Raw genomic sequence first — 12,836 nt, forward strand, 5'->3', positions numbered from 1 at the left:
CCCATCTGTGATTTCCTAACTTCCAGAAATGTGAGAGAATATTAAATCGTGGTTGTTTTGAGCCACTAAATTTTAGGAAAGTTTGTTATGCATGGATAACAAAAACAACTTCTTTCAGTGTGTTTTGGAATTTTGGCTTTTTACTGGTTCCTATCAACTTCCCATATCTCCAATCAGCAGAAGCAGTGAGCATTATGGGTCATTGGCCATTGAGGTCCACTTTCTTTCTGTCTCAAATCTCTGTCTCTTGAGCTTCTTTGTTATAGAGTCCATATGCTGGAGCCACCTTAACCAATGTCCTGCACTTCTCTCCCTGAAATGCTTGGGAGGCACTATTTGCTTTTTTTCCCCACATCTGCAACAGATTTATTTATTTATTTATTTATTTTTATTTTTTTGAGACAGAGTCTCGCTCTGTCACCCAGGCTGGAATGCAATGGTGCAATCTCGGCTCACTGCACCCTCCGTCTCCCTGGTTCAACTGATTCTCCTGCCTCAGCCTCCCGAGTAGCTGGGATTACAGGTGGGTGCCACCACGCCCAGCTAATTTTTGTATTTTTCAGTAGAGACAGGGTTTCACCATGTTGGTCAGGCTGGTCTCGAACTCCTGACCTCAGGTGATCCACCCACCTGCTGGAGTTACAGGCGTGAGCCACTACGCCCAGCCATGCTTTTAACCAGATTTGAACAGAAGAATGGCCACTTGGCCCAGGTAGAAGTAGATGAAGTGTTTGATTTCATGTGTCACCTAACTACCGAAGTTCCTCCCCACGATGCAATGCCAGGTGGGATTGTACTTCTTGTCAAATTCCTTCTTAATATGAGCCGCAATGTCCTTCTCTATGTTATATTTCTCCAGCGCCTGAATAGCGCACTCCACTGAGTCCTGTTGCATCTCTTCCGACATGTCCGCATTTTTTATCATGGTCTTTTGGTGGCACATGGTTACCGTGGAGAAGGGGGCTGGCCGACTGCAACAGTCTCCTAGGGGAGGTGCTAGCATCGCTCAGACGGGGCTGGAGCTGCTGTCGCTACTGAAGCTGTGGCGCATCTAACGGGAGGCACTATTTGTGCCACAGGAAGAACATTAGATTTGAAGTCTCCTGAATGGTAATGCCTAGGCATGGGCAAGGACTTCATGTTGAAAACACCAAAAGCAATGGCAACAAAAGCCAAAATTGACAAATGGGATCTAATTAAACTAAAGAGCTTCTGCACAGCAAAGGAAACTACCATCAGAGTGAACAGGCAACCTACAAAATGGGAGAAAATTTTCGCAACCTACTCATCTGACAAAGGGCTAATATCCAGAATCTACGATGAACTCCAACAAATTTACAAGAAAAAAACAACCCCATCAAAAAGTGGGCGAAGGACATGAACAGACACTTCTCAAAAGAAGACATTTATGCAGCCAAAAAACACATGAAAAAATGCTCACCATCACTGGCCATCAGAGAAATGCAAATCAAAACCACAATGAGATACCATCTCACACCAGTTAGAATGGCAATCATTAAAAAGTCAGGAAACAACAGGTGCTGGAGAGGATGTGGAGAAATAGGAACACTTTTACACTGTTGGTGGGACTGTAAACTAGTTCAACCCTTGTGGAAGTCAGTGTGACGATTCCTCAGGGATCTAGAACTAGAAATTCCATTTGACCCAGCCATCCCATTACTGGGTATATACCCAAAGGACTATAAATCATGCTGCTATAAAGACACATGCACACGTATGTTTATTGCAGCATTATTCACAATAGCAAAGACTTGGAACCAACCCAAATGTCCAACAATGATAGACTGGATTAAGAAAATGTGGCACATATACACCATGGAATACTATGCAGCCATAAAAAATGATGAGTTCATGTCCTTTGTAGGGACATGGATGAAATTGGAAATCATCATTCTCAGTAAACTATCGCAAGAACAAAAAACCAAACACCGCGTATTCTCACTCATAGGTGGGAATTGAACAATGAAAACACATGGACACAGGAAGGGGAACATCACACTTCAGGGACTGTTGTGGGGTGGGGGGAGGGGGGAGGGATAGCATTGGGAGATATACCTAATGCTAGATGACGAGTTGGTGGGTGCAGCGCACCAGCATGGCACATGTAGACATATGTAATTTACCTGCACGTTGCGCACATGTACCATAGAGCCTAAAGTATAATAATAATAATAATAATAAAAAGAAAAAAAAAAGATTTGAAATCTCAAGGCTCAAGTTTAAGACCTGGCTATTTTACTTACCACTGGTGGAACCTTGGGCAAGGGCCTTAATCTTCTGAGTCTCATGGTTTTTTTTCATCTGTAAACTAAGGATGGTCATAGTAACTTCCTCACAGAACAGTGGAATGGTGCAAATGAGAGAGCATGTGTAGAAGCGCTTCGAAAATGGTCAAGTACTCTCTCTATATGGCAATTGCCCTTATTTTGCCTCATTGTACAATGAGGAGCAGTGCGTGAGCTCATCCACCAACGATCCCTCTTTTATAACTTCCTCACTCTGGGAAACAAGATCACTGAGGGGAAGCAGGTATTGTCACTGTTATTTTTGCCTACCCCATCATCGTCACCATCCCATCATGATGATTGTCATCATCACCATTATTGTTGTTATTGTCAGCATCATCATGACCATTTCCTGAACATCTACCAAACTATACCCTTGTCATAGACTTGCACAGCAATCTTTCAGGTTGTGCTGATTATCAACCCTCTTTTACAGATGAGGAAACTGAGAATAATCTAGTGTAATCCACTTGCTCAAGATCATACAGCAGAAACTTTGGCTCATTGGAAAATTTAAAACCAATAAAAGGGATGTTTGTTGTTGCATCCATCTTCCTCCTTTCCCCATCAACCTCAGAGAACTAACATCTCTGACGTGGCTCTGGGATATTTGGGATGTCAACAACATTATCAAGCTGCACTCCAAACACCAATGATGCAAATGACACTTTTTTTTTTTTTTTTTTTGGAAAAATGGCCCTACGCATTGGAATAGTGGCAATGAATGCTGAATCTGAAGCTGTCGACATCCTGAAAGTCCATGGGCTGGAGCTAAGGGGAAGCCAAGCATCCCTGTTTTATTTGCTGTGTGCAGCCGTCTTTCAGAAGCTGGGCAGGCACTAATTAGATAGCCACTCAGAAAGTTGCTATCGCTAACTGGAAGCCATCCAAATTGCTCTCTTTATTCCAAGGCTTTGGAAGAAGATACCCCCTCCCCAATTCTCCTCCCACCCCATCCTCTCTTGCCAAACCTCAAGGACCACAAATACAGCTAATTATGTCAGCTTGGCTTGGCACTAGTTTTCCAGATAGCGTCTTTCATTAGCATTGACCTTCTGGCTGCCTGGCTTCCTGTACCTGCGGGGACTGTGGGTGATGTGTTGGTTACCCTGGTGACACAGGAAAGTGGTAGGGGGAGGCAGAGGGTGTGGACGACATCTCCAACTGTCCCCCAAACTATGTGTCCTTTTTCCTCCATGCTTCCTGTGCTCCTACAAGATGGCAGTAGGCTCTCTAGGGAACCCAGCAATGTGAATCTCTGGGGGTGACAGGGAGAATCTGGGGTCAGTTTGTTGGCTGTCTCAGCCTTGAGCATCCTAAAAGCATCTGCTGGATGGTCTCCAGGGGTGAGTTTTTAAGGGCAGTCACTGTGTTTTATTTTAAAGGAAGTCACTGTGTTTTATTTTTTATCCCTGTACCTCACCTCCCAATACACACACACACCACACACACACACACACACACACACTGCCCACCCATCCCTAGCAGTTGGAGGCTAAGTCTTAGGCAATGTATGTGGGATTAAATTAGCATCATTTATGCACCAATGCCATGCACCAAAGGCAGGGGAATGGTAGTTGATCTGCTTAAGAGAACAAACTGTTTCTGTGTTCTTAAACCCAACACTCAAGCTGAGCTCTGAGCCCAGGATTCAAGCTAAATGTCATCGGCAACTATGAATTTGAGGAGGATCTTGCTTGCTAAATTCGCTACAAAGTGGGGAGGTATGTGGCCTTTTAAGAGACAAAAACATGGCACAGCATATACAGAAATGAGTGTGCCATTGTTTCCTAGATGACCTGATACACTTCCTCTGAGCAGGTGGCCCTTTTCCTTTTGCCATGCCTTGGTCACAAGATGTTTCTACTCCCAGCCCCAAAGTGGCCAGGTGAGCAGCCAATCAAAGAAAGGGCAGAGGTGTCTTATATGCAAAGCGATCCCTTCCTCCTCCATTGTAACATGGCCCTGTTAATGGGAGGGTTAACAATAATTGCTTTTCATTCTTCTGTCTTCAATTTTCAAAACTCTTTCTTAGTACTTTGGGAGGCCGAGGCAGGCGGATCACGAGGTCAGGAGATCAAGACCATCCTGGCTAACACAGTGAAGCCCCGCCTCTACTAAAAATACAAAAAATTAGCCTGGCATGGTGGCAGGCGCCTGTAGTCCCAGCTACTCGAGAGGCTGAGGCAGGAGAATGGCGTGAACCCGGGAGGCGGCGCTTGCAGTGAGCTGAGATCGTGCCACTGCACTCCAGCCTGGGCGACAGAGCAAGGCTCTGTCTCAAAAAAAAAAAAAAAAAAAAAAAACTCTTTCTTAGTCTTAGTGTGACCAAGACCACCAGGGGAGACTGACTGCAACATTCTGCTTTTTTTTTTTTTTTTTTTGCCAGGAATTGTGAGACCACCAGTACCCAGCACCATCTGCCTTCCTCTGGCTTATCAGCCTTCTAGTGATGAAAGGGGGACCAGCCCATGACGAGGGATGGTTGCCATCTGAAATGGTCATCTTAGCAGAAACCATAAAATAAACCTTCATTTACATGGACAATAATGCTAACAACATTTAGAAAAAGGTTTGGAATGTTGCCCCAGACTCCCCCAAATCAACAAAATATGGAATCTAGCAGTGACCCTTATGAAATACACAGGCCTGAAGGTAGATTGGTTCCTATGGACAAGAAAATAATATTTCTTTTTCATTTCCAGCCTAGAAAATTTGGCCAGCATCCCAGCTGGCCGCAGTACACAGAAGTCAGTTCAAATAGAGACTCCTGCCTCCCCTTGTTTGCAAGAATTACTTGTATAAAAACCGTCAACAAACGAATCAGCCAGATGAGCTTTCCTTCCTTTATTCAGTCAGACAGTGTTCTATGTTGGGAATCCATGTAGAAACAAATTCGTGTGCTAGGTGCTGATGAGAAACCTGAATTTGCTGGTCTGGTTATAAAAACTGTGATGAGATAGGCTGAAGGGAGAAGGCCCAGCAGAGAGCCAACCTGCAATCGACTCTCTTCTGCACATCAGCAATAAGACTTGCAGCCTGGTGGCCAGTATGGACCGGCCATTCCTCTTTCTATGGCAGTTAATATTCATCAAGGTTGTTGATGTGCCAGGCATTGTGCAAAGTTCTTTGCACATACTACCTCATTTTGTCTCACAGCAGCCTTATGAAGTGGGCTATTATTATGTCTGAGGCTAATCTCTAAGGCTCAGAAACAGAGATAATGCATCTGAAGTCATGAAGCTGGTAAGTCCGGAAGCCAAGATTGGGGGAAGATTCGCCAAGATTGGGGGAAGATTCCCCAAGACTGGGGAAGCCACGATTTGGGTTTGCTTTTGTTTCTTTGAGACAGAGTCTCATTCTGTCACCCAGGCTGGAGTGCGGTGAAACAATCTTGATTCAGTGCAACCTCTGCCTCCCAGGCTCAAGCGATCCTCCCGCCTCAGCCTCCCAAGTAGTTGGGACCACAGGGGCATGCCACCACACCCAGATAATTTTTTTATGTTTTGTACAGATGGGGTTTCACAATGTTGCCCAGGCTAATCTTGAACTCTTGGGCTCAAGTGATCCGCCCACTTGGGCCTCACAAACTGCTGAGATTACAGGTGTGAACCACCTTTCAAATTTGATGAAAACTAAATCCACAGATCCAAAGCTCAATGAACTGCCTCCAAAAGCATAAACATAAAGAAAACCCAAGCTATGTCACATGATAATACAATCACTAAAAATCAGGGATGAAGAGAAAATACTAAAAGCAACCAGGGAAAGAGGACACATTACATATCAAATAAGATCAGAATGAAAGCAGACTTCTCATAAGAAACTATGTAATCTGAAAGACTATTAAGGTGACATTTAAAAAATAATGAAATAAAAAAATCTGTCCATTTATAATCATACCTACAATTTTTTAAATGAAGGCAAGATAGTTTTTTTCCAGACAAACAAAATCTTAGAGAATTAATCACTAGTAGACTTGAACTATAAGATATGTAAAAGTAGTTTCTTCAGGCAGAAGAAAAATGACACCAGATAGAAATTGGGTCTATGCAAAGGAATAAAAAGTGCCAGAAATGGTAAATATGTGGATAAGTATAAAATATATATTTTTATAATTTTTAAATCTCTTTAAAAGATTACTGGCTAAAGTAAAAATAACAACGTGTTTTGGAGTTTGTAACATCTACAGAAATAAAATGTATGATAACACCAGCACAAAAGATAGGAGTGTGGGATAAAAGAACACTGTTTATGATTTTTACCCCATGTGTGAAGTAATATTTTTTAATGGCAGCAAGTTAAAAATGTATATTGTAAACTCAAGAGCAACCTCTGAAAAACAAAACAATACCAAAAAGGAAATATAGTTAATAAGCCAAGAATGGAGATAAAAGGAAATAATAAAACATGAATGCAAAAGAAGGCGGGAAAAGAGGAAATAAGGAAGAAATGACAGATGAAATCAGTGGAAAACAAATAGCAAGATGGAATATTCAAACCCAAGCATATTGTTAATTACTTTAAATATGAATGGTCTAATGATACTAATTAAAAGTCAGAGACTTTCAGTTTGAATAAAAAAGGGTGCAAGGCCTAATCAAATGCCGTCTTTAAGAAACTTATTTTATTTTAGATTCAGTGGGTGCCTGTGTAACTATGGGGCTTGGGCTCTATTGAACCCATCGCCCAAATAGTGAACATAGTACCCAGTTGGTAGTTTTTCAATCCTAGTCACTGTCCTTCTTTCTTTTGAAGTTGCCAGCGTCTATTATTTCCATCTTTGTGCCTGGGTGTACCCACCGTTTAGCTCCCCCTTACAAGTGAGAACATGTGGTATTCGATTTTCTGTTCTTGCATTAATCCACTTAGGATAATGGCCTCTAGCTACATCCAGGTTGCTGCAAAGGACACAATTTTATTCTTTTTTATGGCTGCATAGTATTCTGTATATGTGCCATATTTTCTTTATCCAGTCCACCATTGATGAGCACCTAGGTTGATTCCATGACTTTGCTATTGTGAACAGTGCTGCAATAAACATATGAGTGCCGATGCCTTTTGGTAGAATGATTTATTTTCCTCTGTGTAGGTTCCCAGTAGTGGGAGTGCTGGGTTGAATATGGTAGTTTTATTTTTAGTTCTTTAAGAAATCTCTAAACTGCTTTCCACAGGGGCTGAACTAATTTACTTTCCCACCAACAGTGTATAAATGTTCCCTTTTCTACACAGGCTTACCAATATCTGTTATTTTTTTATTTTTTAATAATAGACATTCTGACTGGTGTGAGCTGGTATCTCTTGTGAAGAAGCCTATTTTTTATTTTTAGTAAAGATGAGGTCTCACTATGTTGCCCAGGTTGGTTTCAAACTCCTGAGCTCAGGTGATTCTCCTGCCTCGGCCTCCCAAAGTGCTAGGATAGGTTAGTGTTAGTGATAGGTTTTGGCATGAGCCACCATGCCCAGCCAAAACCTATTTTAAATATAAAGGCACAAGTGAAAAGTAGAAGGATGAAAAGGATATACCATGCTAACATTAATCAAAAGAAAGTCAAAGTGGCTATATTAATATTAATATCAGTCAAAGGAGATTTCAGGACAAGAAATATGAGAGAAATATGTCATCATGAAAAAGGGATCAATTCATCAAGAAGATATGATAATCCTAAATTTTTGCAACTGATAATGGGACTTAAAATTCATGAAGCAAAAACTAATAGAACTGCAAGAAGAAGTACAACTATGTAACTATGGTCAAAGATTTCAGCATTCCTGTGGTAAGCAGAATAATGGTCCCCCAAGGCTGATCATGTCTTACTCCCTGGAACCCATGAATTTGTTGCCTTACACGGTGAATGAGAATTAAGGTTGCAGCTAGAATTAAGGTTGATACTTACTAGGTTGGTGCAAAAGTACTTGTGGTTTTTACCATTATTTTCACCAACCTAATAGCTGACATCAACATAGGGAAATTACCCTAGGTTGAATTGGCCTAATGTAATCCCAGGGATCCTCAAAAGTGGAATGAGGAAGAGGGAGGAAGAAGAGGATGTCAAGTGATTCAATGTGAGATAGACTCAATTGGCTTCGAAGATGGTGGAAGGGACCACAAACCAAGGAATGCAGGCAGCTTCTGGAAGCTGGAAGAGGCAAGACAACAGGTAATTTCCCAGAGTCACTAGAAAAGAAAGCAGTCTTGCCAACACCTTGATGTTAGCCCACTAAGACCCATGTCAGACTGTTCTGACCTACAGAACTGCATGATGATACATTTATGTTGTTTTAAGCTGCTTGTTTTGTGGCAGTTTGTTATAGCAGGAATAGAAAGCTCATACTACTCCTATATCAGGAATTGATAAAATAAGTTGACAAAAAATCAGTAAAGATATGGATTATTTAAACAACACTAACGACCAAGACCTAGGGATTCATATCTAAAGAATAGAATGCAGTGAAAATGCATGACTTCTGGAGCCAGGTCATAAAAGGTGATACAATTTCTGCCCGGGGATCTTTCTGTTTCTCCCTTTAAAAACTCAGTCACTTTGACAGGTGCAGTGGCTCAAGCCTGTAATTCCAGAAAGTTTGGAGGCCAAAGTGGGAGAATCAGCTGAGCTCAGGAGTTTGAGACAGTCTGAGTCACATAGTGAGACCCCGTCCCTACCAAAAAAAACAACAACAAAAACAAAAAAACAAACAAAAAACCCAGAAAACCCAAAAATAGTCAGTGTGGTGGTGGGTACCCATAGTCTCAACTACTTGGGAAGCAGAGGTGAAAGGACTGCTTGAGCCCAGGGAGGTTGAGGCTGCAGTGAGCTATGATTGCACCACTGCACTCCAGCCTGGGCAACAGATCTTGTCTCAAAACCAAACAAAAAACAACCACAAAAGAACCTCAGTCACCATGTCGTGAGGAGGTCCAGGTCACACAGACAGGGTGTGTTTAAGTGTTCTCTCTGACAGCCCCAGCTAAGATCCCAGCCAACAGTCACCATCACCCTCCAGTCTTGTTCACTCACAGGTGATTCTAGCTCCCAGGCTTCAAGTCAGTCCAGCTGATGCTGACTAGTGCAGATATGAGCTGCTGCATGAGCAAATTGCAGATGCATGAGTGAAATACACACTGTCATCTTTTCTTTCTTCTTTCAATAGGAAAGATGTGTATTTCTCTCTACTGTAAAAGAAGTCTAAGGTAGGCAGTGGACTGAACATGGCAGTTCATCAATATCTGGGACCTACTTTCTTTCTGTCTTGCTAACACTGTGTTTGGTTGTCAATTCATGGTCCAGGACAGTTGCTTGAGTACCAAGTATCATGGCATGTTCTGGGCAATATGAAAGGGAAAGGGTGGGAAAATGGCAGATTTCCTCCCTGCTTAGGGAGGGAAGGCCAGCAATTTTTCTAGGCCAGAATTTGGCCACATCTAGCTACAGGCTATGGGAAAGGAGCTCTTTATCCCAGATGGCCATACATTCAGATAAAAATTGCAGATTCTACTACTGTTGGGGCCAGCATGAGCTACTGGGATGAGCAATTAATAATGCTTGTCAGCTAAAATAAGCCTCTATCATGTCTTTTTAAAAAGTTAAGATATTCACTTACCATCTGATATGGTTTGACTCTGTGTCCCCACCCAAATCTCATCTTGAATTGTAATCCGAATTGTAATCTCCACATGTTGAGGGAGGGACCTGGTAGGAAGTGATTGGATCATGGGGGTGGTTTCCCTCATGCCGTTCTCATGATAGTGAGTGAGTTCTCATGAGATCTGATGGTTTTAAAAGTGGCACTTCCTCCTTCTCTCTCTCTCTCACCTGCCACCATATAAGACGTGCCTGCTTCCCCTTCGCCTTCCATCATGATTGTAAGTTTCCTGAGGTCTCCCCAGCCATGCAGAACTGAGTCAATTAAACCTCATTTGTTTATAAATTATCCAGTCTCAGGTAGTATCTTTATAGCAGTGTGAAAACAGACAAACACACCATCAAATTTACTATTTTAAAGTGTACAATTCAGCAATTCTTTTTGTGTATATTCACAGAGTTGTGCAACTATCATCACTATTTAATTCTAGAATATTTTTATCACCCCAGAAAGAAACTCTGTGCACATTAGCAGTCACCTTTCATTTCCCCTTTCTCTCTAGCCCTTGGCAACCACTCATATGTTCTGTGTATCTGTGCATTTTTCCTGTTCTGGACATTTTGTATAAATGGAATCATGCAATATGTGGTCTTTTTGTGTAGCTCCTTACATTTTGCGTAATATTTTCAAGGTTTATCATGTTGTAGTGTATATCAGTACTTTGTTACTTTTTATGGCTATGCCACATTTTGTTTATTCATTTACCACTTGATAGACATCTGGGCTGTTTCCACTTTTTGCCTGTTATGAATAATGCTGCTATGAACACTCGTGCACAAGTTTTTGTGTGAACATATGTTTTCCATTCTCTTGGGTATATACCTGGGAATGGAATTGCTGGATCATATGGCAACTCTATTTAACTTTCTGATGAACTTTCAAACTATTTTCCATAGTGGCTACTGCATTTTACACCCCCCCCAGCAATTTATGAGTTCTGATTTTTTGACATCCTTACCCATACGTGTTATTTTTTATTTTGAAAGTGTAGCCATCCTAGGGGATGTGAAGTAGTATCTTGTGGTTTCAATTTGCATTTCCCTGATGACTAATGATGTTGAGCATCTTTTTGTGTGCTTATTGGCCATTTGTATATTTTCTTTGTAGATATGTCTATTAAAAATATTTGCCCACTTTTCAATTTTTTTTTACTATTGAGTTATAGGAATTTGTTATATTCTGGATAGTAGACCCTTATCAGATATATGATTTGTAAATATTTTCTCTTATTATTGTGTGGATTATCTTTTTACTTTCTTGGTTCTTTCTCCTTCCCTTGCTTGCTTCCTTCTTTCCTTCCTTCCTTCCTTCCTTCCATCCTTCTTTCCCTCCCTCTCTCCCTCCTTCCTTTCTCTCTTCCTTTCTTTCTTTCTTTTTCTTTCTTTCTTTCCTTCCTTCCTTCTTTCCTTTCTTTCTTTCTTTCTTTCTTTCTTTCTTTCCTTCTTTCTTTCTTTCTTTCTTTCTTTCCTTCCTTCCTTCTTCTTTCTTTCTTTCTTTCTTTCTTTCTTTCCTTCCTTCCTTCTTTCCTTTTTCTTTCTTTCTTTCCTTCTTTCTTTCTTTCTTTCCTTCTTTCTTTCTTTCTTTCCTTCCTTCCTTCCTTCTTCTTTCTTTCTTTCTTTCTTTCTTCCTTTCTGTCTGTCTGTCTGTCTTTCATTTTTTTGACAGAGTCTCACTCTGTCACCAGGCTGGAGTGCAGTGGCACGATCTTGGCCCACTGCAACCTCCGGCTCCCAGGTTCAAGTGATTCTTCTGTCTCAGCCTCCCAAGTAGCTGGGACTACAGGTGCACGCCACCATGCCCAGCTAATTTTTGTATTTTTAGTAAAGATGGGGTTTCACCATGTTGGCCAGGATAGTCTCAATTTCCTGACCTCAGGGGATCTGCCTATCTTGGCCTCTCAGAATGCTGGGTTTACAGGCATAAGCCACTGCACCCAGCCTACTTTCTTGATAGTGTCTGAGCCACTCAGGGTTTTCCAGAGAAACAGAAACAATAGAAGTAACAGAAAAAATATTTCTTTTAAGGAATTGTGGGAACTGGCAAGTCTGAGAGTTATAGGGCAAGCCAGCAGGCTGGAAACACAGACAGAATTAGTGATGTAATCTTAAGGCAGAATTTCTTTTTTCTTCCACATTCCTCAGGTTTTGTTCTTAAGGCGTTCAAATGATTGGACGAGGTTCACCCATGTTATGGAGGTTTAATCTCCTTTACGTAAAGTCAACTGATTGTAGATATTAACCACATCTACAAAATACCTTCACAACAGCATCTAGACTAGTGTTTTGCATAAGTAATGGAATATGGTAGCCTTGCCATGTTGACACATAGAATTAACCATCACAGTGTTGCTTGATGCATAGAATTTTTCAGTTTTGATGAAGTTGAGTTTATCTATTTTTTTCTTTGGTTGCTTGTGTTTTAAGTGTCATATTTAAGAAACCATTTCTTTCTTTCTTTCTTTTTTTTTTTTGAGATGGATTCTCGCTTTGTCGTCCAGGCTGGAGTGCAGTGGCGCGATCTCCGCTCACTGCAAGCTCTGCCTCCCAGGTTCACGCAATTCTCCTGCCTCAGCCTCCTGAGTAGCTGGGATTACAGGTGCCTACCACCTTGCCCAGCTAATTTTTTGTATTTTTAGTAGAGATGGGGTTTCACCGTGTTAGCCAGGATGGTCTCGCTCTCCTGACCTCGTAGTCTGCCCACCTCAGCCTCCCAAAATGCTGGGATTACAGGCGTGAGCCACCGCACCTGGCCAAGAAACCATTTCTTAATCCAAGGTAGGAAAGAGTCACGCCTTTGTTTTTTTATAGAAGTTTATAGTTTTAGGCTTACATTTAAGTTTTTGATCCATTTTGAGCGAATGTTTGTATACAATGTGAGGCAGGAATC

At 41.5% G+C, this 12,836-nt stretch overlaps 1 pseudogene; it reads right to left on the reverse strand.

The window, feature by feature from the left end:
• Positions 1 to 671: 671 nt before the first annotated feature.
• Positions 672 to 943, reverse strand: LOC129009877 (dynein light chain 1, cytoplasmic-like; annotated as a pseudogene).
• Between the last annotated feature and the right edge of the window lie 11,893 nt (positions 944 to 12,836).

The sequence above is a fragment of the Pongo pygmaeus genome, chromosome 1 (assembly GCF_028885625.2).
Source record: "Pongo pygmaeus isolate AG05252 chromosome 1, NHGRI_mPonPyg2-v2.0_pri, whole genome shotgun sequence".
NCBI classification, from domain to species: Eukaryota; Metazoa; Chordata; class Mammalia; order Primates; family Hominidae; genus Pongo; species Pongo pygmaeus.